Here is a 14,998-nt window from a genome sequence, read left to right as displayed (position 1 = left end):
AACCAATGAAATAGGAAAGTTATTCCAGAAAATGTTTGGCAGGAAAAAAAAAAACTCACCCCTCTACTCAGTGTAGATTCAAGTCACTCCTGTGAGTGTATGTCCCACACAATGATTGCTTATACGAAGTTCAAAGGGAACTCAGTGCCATTCAAATTCATCTGATGCCCCAGAGGTAGGTCAGCTCCCGAGCCAGCTTTCTGTCAGCCATGGTTGGCATTCCCAGTTGGCATGTGAGGTGTCTCAGCTGCCTTGCTGGAGGGTTCCCTTTGAGAAGCCCCAAGAGGGGCTGGAGGTGGGGGCTGGTTTGCTGGGCTTAACCTACTCAGGCACCCCTGTTGGGGCTTTCAGTTTGAGTTAAATCACCTGGGATGGTCCAAGTAGGCCGAGCACAGGAGGATTGCTGCAGAGACCTCTCAGGCCATTCATGCACATCAGATGATGTCAGTGAAATCCTGCCTGGATTCCTGATCACCAAACCCTATTTACCAGCCAATGCTTACCAGGCATTGCCATTCCCTGGCAGGGAGGTGTCACAATGCCACTATAGAACCGAGCGGAAATAAGGAAGAGAAGTCAACGCTGAGGCCCACAGATGCCAAGGTAATGAAAACCTCAGCTGTCTTCAGGCATTCACACAGCTAATTATGCCGCCTTGATTTTTAAATGAAAGGGTTTAACTGATGGGAGCTCAGCTCCTGCGTTAGCATTTTGAGGGAAAGTTGATCGTTCTCAGATACAGTCTCTAGAAAACACCCCGAAACATAAAAATAATTCCAAGGAACATCCTCAGTCTTCTCTTGTACGAATCGTCCTTCTACGGTGCAATTCTTCCTCAAAAGCAATTCAGAACAGCTTGTTGACGAGGCTGCAACAGCTGTTGATCCGCTTGCTAATTAATGATTTGGGCAAAACCAGTGTAGACGATCCAGCAACAACCAGCTTACAACGATCAGTTCTTTCTTTGCCACAGACCTTATAAATTATAGACAGTTCTGGAATTTTTACTAATTTGTTAAGAAGGAGATGCTTTTGATGCTTCAGTCACTGTTCTATGGATTACAACAAAGCCAGCAACCTAGCGTCTGCTTCTTGTTCCTCGGCGGCCAGTAGTTGTGGACGGGACCCTACCTCCAGGCCAGTCCATGCTCTACACTATGGCACAGGACCCTGACGGCACTCTCTTGCATCTGGACATCATCCTCTGTCCCTGAGGTCCAGAGTGCCACTTTTCGCATCCTAACCCTCAGCATCTGTGTATGCGTCCCTCCCTTTATTACTTTGTCTGTTGCTGTGACAAAATCAACTTAAAAGAAAGAGACTGAGTTGGAATTTGAAGGTATGGTCTATCGTAACCAGGATGGAGCATGAGGAAGCTGATCATATCACATACACAGGAAGTAGAGAGAGACAGGGGCTGGTGCTCAGCTCACTTTCTTCTTTCTACTATGTTAGAGACTCCAGCCCTATCAGACAACCCTCCTCAGTTAAATCTCTTTGGAAACACCCTCACAGAGGTGTGTCTCCTAGATGATCCTAAATCCAGTCGTGTTGACCATGACGATGAACCACCACGCTTCACATCCAAAAGGAATTGGTGACAGTAACTAAATTTAGGATCCGACAGTACAGTTTATCCCCATCTATTTGGACCTTGAGTCAATACAAGGTTTGGGATGGATATTGTATGGTTGGGGTGGGGGGGCAACAGACCAAGAGTCAGTAACAATACATTCTGAAATTGATGGCAGGAACTAGGAGCCGAGGGACTCAGAAGGCATCTGGGAGCTAGAAGAGGCAAGGAAACAGGTTCTGCCCTGAGGAATACACAAGCCCTAACTTTTCTTAGACTGCTATCCGTCTCTTGGTTACCACCAAGATGTGTATGAAAACTGCTCTTTACGCTGCCACGCCACTGAGTGGGGCTCATTTGTTACGGCAGATAGAAGGCTAAGAACACCCCCCTCACCAGCAATCAGGTTCCACCCCAAGGGTATAGTTGCTCACATTTGTAATACCAGCACTTGGAATGTTTAGGCAGGAGGATTGCCTCCAGTTCATGGTTGTCCTTGGCTACAGAGTCAAATCCTGTCTCAAAATAAAAACCAAAATTAGACAAAAGATGGACAGTTTTTTTTTTTTTTTTTTTTGGTTTTTCGAGACAGGGTTCCTCTGTGGCTTTGGAGCCTGTCCTGGAACTAGCTATTGTAGACCAGGCTGGTCTCGAACTCACAGAGATCCGCCTGCCTCTGCCTCCCAAGTGCTGGGATTAAAGGCGTGCGCCACCACCTCCCGGCAAGATGGATAGTTTTTATAGCATCCCAGATAAAACTTTTGAGTGTTGCTGCTGCTATTGTTGGTTGAGGATGATGATGATGATGATGTTTTTAAGGCTGCCATTGAACAGGAGCCTGAAACTGGATTCACTAAACCATCTCCAGCTGCTCGAGTTCACCGTGTTCTTCCTTCTTATTCTTCCCGGAGTCCTTGCCTGATAAACGCCCGTGGTGCCCTTGTCCTGTCTGAGTTGTAATGGGAATATGTCTCTAAGTGCGACTCCCCCACCTGCAGCACTATAGACATAAAACAGAGGTTTAGTAATTTGCCAAGATCACACAGTCAGTGAGCAATCGGAGCTGCTCCTCAGGGAATGTGACTAAGGCCAACTCCAACACTCCAAGTGGCTTCTTCTTACTTTCAAGGACTGTGGCAACCCAGGAAAGAGAAGGAGGAGATCGCAAAGTGAGGAAAGAGGTTCTCTACAAGACTCCACAGTGCTTAACCACAATAGACACAAAAGAGCTGCTATATGCTCACCCAGTTCTTAGTGGTGTTCAAGTCATTCTCATGCCAAATCTCCTAGGCAGGGGCTGGTGAGACAGTTAGGCGGGGAAAGCGCTTGCCATCCAAGTGTAAGGACCTCAGTTCAGATCCTCAGCATCCTTGCCAAAGCCAGATGTGCATCTGTAACCCCAGCCCTGAGAGGCAAAAACAGGTAGACTGAGGAACCTACCAGAAGCCATCTAGCCAAAAGGGCTAGGTCAGGGTTCTATGAGAAAACATTACAGAATAAAGAGAAGAAGCTCAGCACAGTTCTTAGGTCAACTTCTGGCCTCCACAAATGCTGCTATGGAGAGAGAGAGACACAGAGACAGACAGAGACAGAGAGTGGGGAGAGAGAGAGAGAAAGAGGGAGAGAGAAAGAGAGAGAGAAAGAGAGAGAGAGAGAGAGAGAGAGAGCAGATTCTTTAACAGAAACCAAGTCTTCTATATGTGTATATCAAGTAACAACCAACCATCGAGATCCTCAAACAGGAGCAGGAGCCTGGCTACTTCTCCCAATTCTCCCAATGCCTTCCCATTACTCTGATCGAGGAGACTCTGCAAGAGGTGCTAGGGCGCAGCAGCCCAACAGCAAGAACAAGGAATCTCGACCGACAGATTTGGGATTCCCAGAGTCTAAGTCTCCTAGGTTTTTTTTTCATGGCAGAGCCGAGGTTGGAGGTGATGGGATTAAAATGAAGTCCCTCCGCCACCTAGATCCCTCACGCTTTCCCTGTGCTGATTCCTTTCGGAGGCACAGCTCACTTCCATGATACTGGTGTCCCAGCCATTGTTCTTCTCCCTTTGGCCTGAGAGAGCATTCCTGCGGGGGCACAATTTAGCCGGATGCATTAAATCATGTCATCGGCAGTCACGGGCTGAATGAATTATTGATCAATGGCTGTGAAATCAAAGTGCATCTGTGGAATTACATTTGGAGGCCAGGAGCCGTTTACAGTTAAGTTTATTCTAGAAGGTCTCCACGAGACTAGGCACGGACTGGTTCGTGACTCCAGCCTTCATTCCTTATTCTAATCTGTGTGTTGACTTTGAATGAGCGACGCCAAGTCTAAAGAAGATTCTAACGCTGGGATGAGTCTCAGTTCCAGACACTGTTCTGTGTTTTCAGTGATGATACAAAATTGGATTTTCTACCTGTGTGTTACCCAGAGCCCTGGCTTCCAGCGTACCTCCCTAACCATTCATATCCACTGAATGGCGTTGTGGGAAGGTTCCACACCTCACTGTTTCCATGCCTGGATTTGACTGGGTTTCCCTTCATGGCCTGTCCTGCCTCTTGTATACAGGGCTGTTGAATCGTTTTTGGTCCTGTGATAACACTGGCATCCTTATTGAGAGCATGTCCCAGAAGAGGAATAAAATAGGGGCAAGGAGGTTGGGGAATATTATTTTCAGGTGTGTGACTTTTGTTTACGCTGCATTTGTCTAAGTCTGTGAAGCTGTGTCATTGTGCCAATCTAACACCTGATGGTCCTAATAAAGGGAAGAATGGCCAATAGCAAGGCAGGAGCAAGGGTAGGTGGGGCTGGGAGGCAGAGAGAATAATTAGGAGAAACGAGGCTAAGGGGAGAAAGGAGCAAGGACAGAACAAAGAGAGGAGGACTCCAGGTACCAGCCATCCAACTACACAGCAAGCCATGGAGAAAGAAGTAAAGTGTAAAGAAATAGAGAAAGATTAAAAACCCAGAGGCAAAAGATAGTCGGGATAATTTAAGAAAAGCTGATAGATAAGAAACAATTCAAGCTAAGGCTGGGCGTTCATAACAAAGAATAAATATCTGTGTGCGACATATTTGGGAGTTGGGTTGTGGGCCCCTCAAAAAGCCCAAACGGCAAAAACATACAACACAAGGGATGTTCCATATTGCACAGTAAGGGGTCCACCCTCACACACCCCTCCTCATCTCCAGCCAGTACATGGATCTTCTTAGAACCAAAGGGGTCAAGCAAACAGCCTGAGCTGTACACGAAGCATCAGGCATTGCATCCAGGCTGGGGTGGCTCTCTCAGGCAAGGCTCTAAAGGTCAGCTGGAGGAGGAGGGGCCTCAGCATCCTTGCAGAAATGATGGGCACACTCAAAAAGGCTACTGCAGAGCTTAAAGAAGAGTGTGCAGCCACTGACCTAGGTAGGGAAGAGCCTACACTAGGACTAAATAACCAGCTGAGTAAACCAGTCCCATGTCTTAAGAGAGACGAGGTAGATGTCAGGTCAAAAGGAAACTCCGTTTCCCCAAATTCTCACCCTTAGACAAAAGCAAGCCCTCCTTAGGAACTGGTGAAGCTGGTCCCCTCTACCAAAGGAGCCAGTTCCCTTATCATAGGCAGAAGGGACAAAGGGCTCTCCATGGTGTCTATTAGCGTGCCAAAGTGCATGCTGGCCTCCAGGCTCCCTGAGCACTTTTAATAGAAATCAAGCCTTGCTATATGCTTATGTCAAGTAACAACCAATCATTGAGTCCCTACCTCTTCCCACCACATTCCCAGTCTAAACTTCTCCAGCCTGCGATAGGCTTTTCTCCTCCCAGCTGTTCATCTCTCCTTATAACCCTGCCATTTTGGTTCTTTGCTCTCCTGGGCCTCTGTCTCCCTCTCTCTCACTCTCTCCCCACCTCCTCTCCTGGTCAAGTTCAGTCTTCCACTTTCTCCATTCTGGACTTTTCCAGATGCCTCTGCAAACTCTCTCCCTCGTGTAGACTGTTGGGACTAATGAGTCCTGGTCTTCAGCTGGATGTTGGGATTAATGAGTCCTGGCCTTCAGCTGCTCTTCCCTCCCAGAACCTTCTAATTAAAGTTACTAGAAGCTGTGCCTAGCTTAGAGGATCAGAGGATGGGGTTGTCACCTGTTGGCCATTGACTGCAGTGTATTTAAACCTGCATGGCGCTAATAAAGAGGGGCTTTTGGTATCAGTGTTTGAAGGTCTGCATGTTGGTCTGTCTCTGCGTGTGTATTCTCAACCTCCAGCCCCTTGCCCAAAGCTCGTGAACTAAGGTCTAGCGCAAGAGCGCAGCCCCGGGGCCGTGGTACAAGGCAGTTGACAATGAAAACCTTCCCCTTAACCATACCTTGGAGTGGTCAGATTCTCATCTTATACATCTAGTGCCAAAACCTCTGATTGGGTGCTGTCGGTTTGTACAGCAGGGACTCAGGGCGCAAGTATCACTGATGCTGGATGCTGCAGCCTCAGGAAAGGACACCCCTGCCATGCTCGGTCTTTTTTTCCCCATTTTTTATTAGATATTTTTTTAAAAAAAAATATATACCAATCCAAATTCCCACTCTCTCCCCTCCTCCCATTCCCTCCACACATCCTCCAACCCCACCCCCCTCTAATACTAAGAGAGGGTAAGGCACTTTGCTTTGTGGAAAGTCCAAGGCCCTCCCTACTATATCTAGGCTGAGCAAGGTATCATTCAAAGAGACTAGGATCCCAAAAAGCCAGTACATGCAGTAGAGATAAATTCCAGTGCCACTGTCAGTGGCCCCTCAGTCTGCCCCAGTCATGTAACTGTCAACCACATTCATAGGGACAAATTTGGTCCTATGCTTGTTCCTTCCCAGTCCAGCTGGAGTTGGTGAACTCCCGTTAGTTCAGGTAAACTGTTTCAGTGGATGAACCCTTCATGGTCTTGACCTCTTTGCTCATATTCTCATTCCTTTTACTCTTCAACTGGACCTTGGGAGCTCAGTCCAGTGCTCCAATGTGGATCTCTGTCCTGTTTCCATCTGTTGTGGGATGATGGTTCTATGGTGATATTTAAGATAATCATCAGTCTGACTCCAGGGCAAGGCCAGTTAGAAAGGGAGGGTTGAGAAGAACTTGAGGGAATGGGATAGTCGAGATGGAGGAAGGATAGATATGAGAACAAGGAAAAAGATATCTTGATTGAGGGAGCCATTATGGGGTTAGCAAGAAAACTGGCTCTAGATAAATTCCCAGGAATCCACAAGGATGACCCCAGCTAGTACCCTAAGCAAAAGAGGAGAGGGGGCCCAAACTGGCCATGCTCAGTTTTACAAGGAACTCCCTTCCCTATGGTATCACAGCTGCCTCTTTTGGTTGAATCCACCTCCCACTACTTAGCCTAAGGCATGAGTTGTGTCGAAAAGGTCAGAGAATAGTTGAGAAGATGAAAGAAACCTCTCCAGGGAAAACTATCTGCCACGACTTGCCACACAAGCCTGGCGGGTATCTTCGAGTCCTTTAGGTCCAGCCTGGCTTTTAACAAGCTCCCCCATTGAGCCACACCTGCGAACACTCACAGGCCCCTGTGGTCCCTGTTTAGTGGTGGGGACAGCGGTGATCAAAGCAAAACCATCTGCTCTTGATCTTATTCACTGGTGTCCGGATCAGGAGGAACCCAGAGAACTGATAACCACTTGACAATGTCAGGCAGAAACCACCATGCAGGTGGGGATGAAAGCATCTCTCTAAGTAAAATAGCCTGAGAACACAGGTATAAGAAGGTGACATATTAGTCTATTGACTGAAGTCCAGGGACAAGCATTGGATGCAGGTGGAAAAGTAGCCAGAGAGCCAGTGTGACTGCACAGTGTGGTACCAAGGGTTCTGAGTACCAACTCACTTCCATATTCCTCAAGATGGAGACCCGATCCCTAAGAACTCCTCTATGTCCTACAGTGACCTTGCAGAGCTAGCATAGAAGGCCTTCTTTTTCTCTCAGGTCCCACGTTGCTTCCTGACATCAGAAACCCCTGGTCCCCAAGCAGGCACCAGTCCCTAGGGTCCAGCGCATCTTTAATAGTCTGTGATACATCCCTCCAAGAACTCACCGAGCTCCACCGTGACATAAGGATCATATGGGCCAAGAGACCTGCAGATATTACCAGAGGAGGAGCTTCCAGGCTAGGCTGGCATGTACCCACCTACCTTGAAGGTTCCCTTGGATTGCCCTGGACTTGAAGGAAAGAAACACCATCTCTCTCCTTTCCCCAGACCTCTTTTCAGAGCCTGAAGGTGGATGCGGTAGATGGTGGGAGGTATTGGGCCTGTGGAAGGTGTCCAACCTTCATTTCTAGCACTCTCTTCAGAGTATGGGCACACTTCACACTTCGGGTGCTCAGCCAGGGCTCCTTGTTGTACAAGAAAGACCCTGCTCGTGTTCTGACTGCAAACGAAACCGGGACACATCCTGAGGTAGACTTGTTAGCAACCTTGGTAAAGTGTAACTTCCGGGAAGGTACCGCATCTTCTCAGAGAAGAATGCTTTGGCCTCAGGTCCCATGTAATTCTCAACTTTGCTGATGCCTTGACCAAGTCTCTTTATGGACCCTACGTTTACTCTTCCCAGGTACCTTGTATAAGACACACTGGCAAATTCTTCCTGATATGTATAATACAATACCATGTTCTTTGATAGGTGGGCCTTAGGCATGGGGGTCAAAGAATCATCATTGACCAAGCAGTGAAGAGCAGGGAACCAATCTCTACCATCTGAAGTGGCACTTCCTCAAAGGCTCCATAGATTGCAGGATGAACCCTGGAAGGAGAGGATGAGTGAGGATTCAACAGCCACTCCACATGGGCCATGGGAGGGGTGAAGGGTGTCACTCTCAAAACATGTCGTCATGTGCCTTGTAACACTGAGCTAATGGCTGGCATGCAAGGTTTGCATCACAAAATCTGAGACTTCTGTGTAAAATGATTTTTTTTTAAAAAAAGCACCTACAGTTCTACAAAGACCCTATTTCTCATATGTGGTTAGAAGGCATATCATTTGGGGCATCCCAAAACCTCTAGGGTTTTGGCTTCAGGATGATTTTACAGCTAGTGACTCTAATCCAGACAACAAAGAAATCTAATCAATGAACCATTCACTGCTGGCCATAGCCCTTTGTGAACACCACCCCAAGCTCTGATGGCCTGTGATGACAAGAGAAGCCAAGGATGACATGAAATCTGTCCTGCTGAGTGTTACCTTTGAGCAGGACCTAACTTGTGTCTGGGTTGCTAAGGAAAATAACAGAGGTCATGAGATCTAACACTGTGTTCTTCTTGTACAACAGGTACTCATTCAAAGACAAATAATAATGCCTTGTTTCATTGCTCATCTGACAAGGTACAGATATGGAAACTCGGGCACAGACTTGAGTTTGTCATAGAAAACAGTGACAAAGTAACTCATGGAGACAGTAAAGGTGGAGGAGTTCTGAGCCTGCCTGAATTCCCTCACTGCCCAGCTTCTAGAAATGATTCTCGCCTCCTTCCTCCCTCCTGACAGGCATGAGAAACCTAACATCATACCTGAAACTCAGAGTCTCTAAAGTATTCACTCATGGTCCAGTTTTACTCCATCTATCTCACTGTGCGGCTTCTTTGGGGACCACCACACAAGGGCAGAAAGCATGCAGTCACACAAAACAAATAACCCACGTTCGCAGGAGCCAAAAATTGCTTTGCCTAGTAAAGCGTGACTTTAATAAGCTTTGAATGTTGCCGTTGCATAATTTACAGGGGACATTTTTCTAATAGTGCCATTTCTAACAGCTAGCGCCTTGGCAAAATGTCTAAGATGTAATTTTCGTTGAAGAAATAATTTTCTTCTCTGCAAATGGTCTCTAAGTGCGAGAAGAATTGGAATCAACTGTTTGACACCGGACACAAAGTACTGGCCTATATAATGAATTTCTGAAGGGAGCGAGAGGGAGAGAGGAGAAATAAACCATGAGCAGCGAGTGATGGAAGGCTTTCTTGGTCCCAGCAGTGAAATCACCCACTGTGCTCTTCAGTGTGCTTTTCTTCAGCCAGCAAGCCCAAGGCTCTGAGAGATGTTTGTTACCCACTGTCCTAGTCAGGGTTTCTATTGCTGTGATGAAATACCATGACCAAAGCAACTTGGGGAGGACAGGGTCCATTTCACACACGCTTCTAAATCACTTTTCATCATCAAAGGAAGTCAGGACAGAATCTCAAACAGGGCAGGAACCTGGAGGCAGGAGTTGATGCAGAGGCCATAGAGGGGTGCTGCTTACTGGCTTGCTCAGCCTGCTTTCTTATAGAACCCAGGACCACCTACCCAAGGGTGCTTCCACCCACAATGGGCGGGGCTCCTCCCTACCAGTCACTAATTGAGAAAATGCTTTACAGTTGGAGCTTATGGGGGCCTTTTCTCGGTTGAGGTCCCCTCCTTTCAGATGACTCTAGCCAAAACACACCAGCACACCCACGGAGGCAAAGCCAGTAACAGCGGAAGTGGACAGACACGGGCCTTGTTTGACAGATGTGATAGTGTGAACAGCTGCAGGCCGGGTCTCATACATCAGGTCAGTCCACAGAGATGAAAGGGAGAGAGGTGCCTCCTGCTGAGAGGCAGAGCCCAGGCCTAGACCAGCTGTGACCCATCTGGGGTGAGCAGGTGAGCACAGAACTGTGTGCAGAGGGGCTGCCAACACTCCCAGATATGCTGTATGGGAAGAGAACGGGATCGGTGGTTTGCACTTGAAGCTGGCTTCACGGTGGCAGGTATCCTGAGGGCAGGTACGGATGGTCAGATGAAAGAGGAAATAGCAACAGTCCAAGCATGCAGCCATGGAGACTACCAGGCAGGGTATAGGTGACTATCAGGTAGGCTATAGGTGACTACCAGGCAGGCTATAGGTGACTATCAGGTAGGCTATAGGTGACTACCAGGCAGGCTATGGGTGACTACCGGGCAGGCTCTGGGTGACTATTGTGCAGGCTATAGGTGACTACCAGGCAGCCTATAGTGTCAAGTAGCTTGCTTTCACCAGCTGTGGGCTAGAGTGTGTCGTCCATAGCAATCTGAAAACAACTCTGGCTATGGGACTACACAGTAAACTCTAGCTTCTTCACCCTGCTGACAGGAATTCCACACAGGCCACTCAGCCAGGATTTCAGGGCCACATTGAGACTGCTGAGGCAGCCACCTTCAGAGGCTGAGCAGCTACACGGTTCTGAGTCCCCAAGCTATAGATGGCAATCCTTGTCATGTAAACCAATCTATTAAATCCCCTTTCAGAGTTGCGTGCCTTCTATCTGTTCTGTTCTTCTAAAGAGCAGTTGGGATATTCATTCAAGGTACAAAGAAACAACAAACAGAAACAAAAACAAAATCAAATTTTTGCTTGCATGAGTTTTAATCGGAACAGAATTTCTAAGTTACCAAGAGCTTCCTGGACATTGACAGGATTTTCTGGGTCACTTGACCTTTGGCTACATGGAGCCTCCAGAGACTCCCTCCTAAGTATACAAAGCATCCACAGTTCAGACTCAGTGTGCCCGCAGCAAAAGAAATCTGCTTGCAATAGGGGTGGGTGGGGTGGGGGATAAAACCAAGTGTCACAAGGGAAACGGTACAAGTCAAGCACTGTGCCTATGGCCAGAAAGACACCAGCCTGAGGAATGGGTACCAGAAAACAGGGCCTGGAGGAGTACCGAATGGGGCTGCATGCAGGAAGGGCAGACCCTGCTAACCTGACACCTAAACTTCCTCCAACTGACCTGAGGCTGTGTTCGTAGTTACCTCGTGCTGTCTGGACGGTGGAACTGCATCTTTGTTATGTGTGGAGGTCAGCGGACAACACGCGGGAGTAGGTCCTCTCCTTCGACCCTGCGGATCCTTGGGGATTGACCTCAGGTCACCAGGTTTGGCAGCAAGCACCTGGAACCGCTGAGCCATCTCACAGACTGAGCCAGTTTAAATGAGAATGCCCCCACAGGCTCCTATATTTGAATGTCTTGTTTCTAGTTGGTGGGTCCTTTTAGGAAGGATTAGGAGGTGTGGCCTTGTGGAGGAGGTGTATCACTAGGAGTGGGCTTTGAGGTTTCCAAAGACCACACCCCAGGCTCGCAGTGTCTCTATCCAGAAAGGCATTGTCTGTCTGCCTGACCCCCCTCTCTCTCCCTCCCTCCCTCCCTCTCTCCCTCCCCCCCATCTCCGCCCCCCCCACTGCCTTTGGATCAGTATGTAAGCTCTCAGCTACTGTTCCAGTGCTGAGCCTGCCTGCCATTATTGTCTAACCTTCTGAAACTGTAATCAAACCTCCAATCAGATGCTTCTTTTAGAAGCTGCCTTGGTCATGGTGTCTCCCTTCACAGCAGTAAAACAGTAACTAAGACGCAGACCCAGCCCTTTTCATTTGTAAACGTGTCCCAAAAATGTCACCACTGAAGCTGTGACATCAGTGTCCCCTTCCCTAGTCCTCCAGATGGCCCATACCACACTCTGCCTTTTATACCCAGCTTCCTTGTGACACCTATGAGTGTCTTCAAGGTGCTGTGTGCATCTTCATTCTTCTTCCTCCTGGACCCTAAGGGCTGGAGTCTGAATTAGATTCCGAGGCTGTTGGAATAGAGTACCAGAGATGAGCGTCTAACAGAGAATGGCTTTCTCACAGTTCTGAAGCCCAAATGTGAAATCACTATATGGGCAGGATGGTTCCTTTAAGAGCTGTGAGGATGGACTAAGTCTAGGCTTGAGGGTGCCTGTCCTCTCCCTGTGGATCATCAGGTCATCAGCATCCCTATCTGGGCAGCCCTGTCCAAACATTCCCTTCATCAGGGATGCCCACCGTGCTGATTGCAGCCCACCTTATACCACTTTAGCTACTTGAAAACCCTGTCTCCAAACAGCCTCACTCTGAGATGCTGGAGTTAGACGTTTTCTGTTAAGGAGGCAGGCACAATTAAATCTGTGACAACGTCTCGTTCCTCACTGTGTTTCCAGCTCTTGTCAAGCAGGTGTTCCAGGCAAGGGAAAACAAGAGGAAAGGAAGCCATGGAGGAAAGGTGGGGATGAAAGAACCCAAGGGGAGTGAAGGACAGGGTCTGGGAATCAAAAGAGAGCAAGAAGATGAATCTGGAAAGTAGGCTGTGAAGCGCATCCAATGAAGCACTGAAGGAACCAATCAAACCCGCCCATGATCTGGGGAGAGCAGTTCCTGTTGTTCCCCTTAATGCAGAAGAACAAGAAGACAGGGAGCAATAGGACAGAGGCGATTGATAAGCAAGGGGGAAGGCGGAACTTTGGGAGGACACAGCACATGGTGGGAGAAGACTCTGGATAAAATCTCTTGCCGCCAAGGCTAAGGACCTGAGTTCAATTCCCAGGACCTACGTGGTGGAAGGAGATAACTGGCTCCTGAAAGTTGTCCTCTGACCTCCAAAAATATATGTGCCATGGGAAAACACACACACACACACTGCGGGGGGTGGGGGCAGAAAGGGAAAGACCCTGGGAGCTCCACAGGGCATTGCTAAGAAGCCATCACAGATGGCAAAATGCAATCTCCTGCTGGCATCACTGGGCCAGAAAGCATCTGTAAAATAAAGAAGAAAACTCATGCAACAGCCTCTGAATCAACAGAATTGTTCTCCACAAGCACAGACAGACAGATCAATAGTCATGTTACCGGCACACATATCTGCATGTGTGTGAACCTGGCTCAAAGACATCCTGACAGTCATAATTTTACTGCATTTAATTTTAAATGATATTCAGGGGCTGGGGACATGGCTCAGTCAGTAAAGCGCCTGTCAATCAATCACAAGAACCTGGGTTTAGATTCCCAGAACCTGCATAAAAAGACGGAGATGGTGGCAACACGCAGTAAACCCAGTACTGGGATGATGGTGGCTGATACAGGAGGATTCCTGACTCTCGTGATCTAGGCAGCCTCTCTGTACCCATGAGCTTCGACTTCAATGAGAGAACATAAGGTGGAAAGCAGGCAAGAAGGACTCCTAGCAGCAACTTCTGGCTTACACGCACACACGCACATACACACACACACACACACATCAGAAATAATCACGAACACTTTAATTGGATAATCAGAATAAACTGAAATATTTTTAACTGCAAAGAGGAAGATGGACAGAAGTTAGATACACCTCTCCCTTTAATTCAATAAAAAACAAAATGGAAAACAAAAAGAAAAGACACCAAACAAACAACCACGTCTAGCAATCACATCATGAATTGGGAGCTATAAACACAGCACCAAGAAAGCGTCTTGATCTGTATATTTTGTTCCCCAAATTACTTAAACTTTTTTTAATGTTAGTAAATTATCCCCATAGAAAAGACACACTCTACAGCTGTCCAAAAAGGGCATCAAAATACCCATGAATGTTTAAGCAGCATGGACTCAGCTGTTTCTCAGCCAGTGGGTAACACGTACCGTGGTTTCTCAGTAAACAACAGCTATTTAAATGAAACCCTCTTGTCCACCAAGAAAAAAATAATTTAAAAATAATTAAAACCCAGCAGCAGCATATGTGCAAAAGCATCTGAAAGCTTTCAAGAATGCATTTCACTGTTTTCCAAAAACTCTGTTCCCCTAGTCATCCCAATGCAACCACTTGCTAGCAGGAGACCCTGGCGTAAAATAGTCTCCCAGTTCCGTGCAGGCCAGAAGCAAGGGGAGAGGGGGAGATGCTGGAAGAACTGGGAGACTTCTCATTAGGAAAATTCTCAGTTCACCTGTTATGTCCAAACCAAACTGCTGGGGTTGGCACGGGCACCGAGGAGCAGTTGCTGTCTGAGCGGTGGGCAGCTGAAACATGCAGCGCATCTTCCCTTGTCAGGGATGAATCAATCATGGCAAGAGATGTCAGCATCTGCCCAAACCATTTCATATTAGAATAAATGGCAGATGGTGGTGTTTTTATATTTAATCAGTTCCACCAAATGCAGTTTCATCTCGTATAAAGCAAAGCCATCTGCGGCGTGTAGGTGTGAGAGCTCACTGAAGGCCCGCTGCAGAACCCTTCCCAGAAAGGTAAAACCTCCAACTAACGCTCATTGTCAGGAGGCACAATAAGCACAGCAGCCTTTAAAATAAAGCCTGTGTTGTCAATAAATACTCACATGCAATCATGCTAAATATTGATGGTGGAGCTGCCCTCCATCTGAGGCTCAGGACACAGGTCACACTTCTAGAAGCGTCCAAGCTGTCTGGAAACATTCTGAAAACAAAAACGTTTCTTTTTTTCCCTTGCCTGTGGATCATTCTGACTTAGTGTTTGCCTTGTTTTCAATTATTTTTTTAGATTTATGTCCTATGTGTCTGAATATTTGCTGCACACATCTGTGTGTGCACACCATGTGCAATGCCTGGTGCCCTCAGGGATCAGAAAGGGACATCAGATCCCCTGGGACTGTAGCTAAAGA

The sequence above is a fragment of the Chionomys nivalis genome, chromosome 1, assembly GCF_950005125.1.
Source record: "Chionomys nivalis chromosome 1, mChiNiv1.1, whole genome shotgun sequence".
Classification (NCBI taxonomy): Eukaryota; Metazoa; Chordata; class Mammalia; order Rodentia; family Cricetidae; genus Chionomys; species Chionomys nivalis.
The sequence above is the reverse complement of the archived record's forward strand: the minus strand, read 5'-3'. Positions refer to the sequence as shown.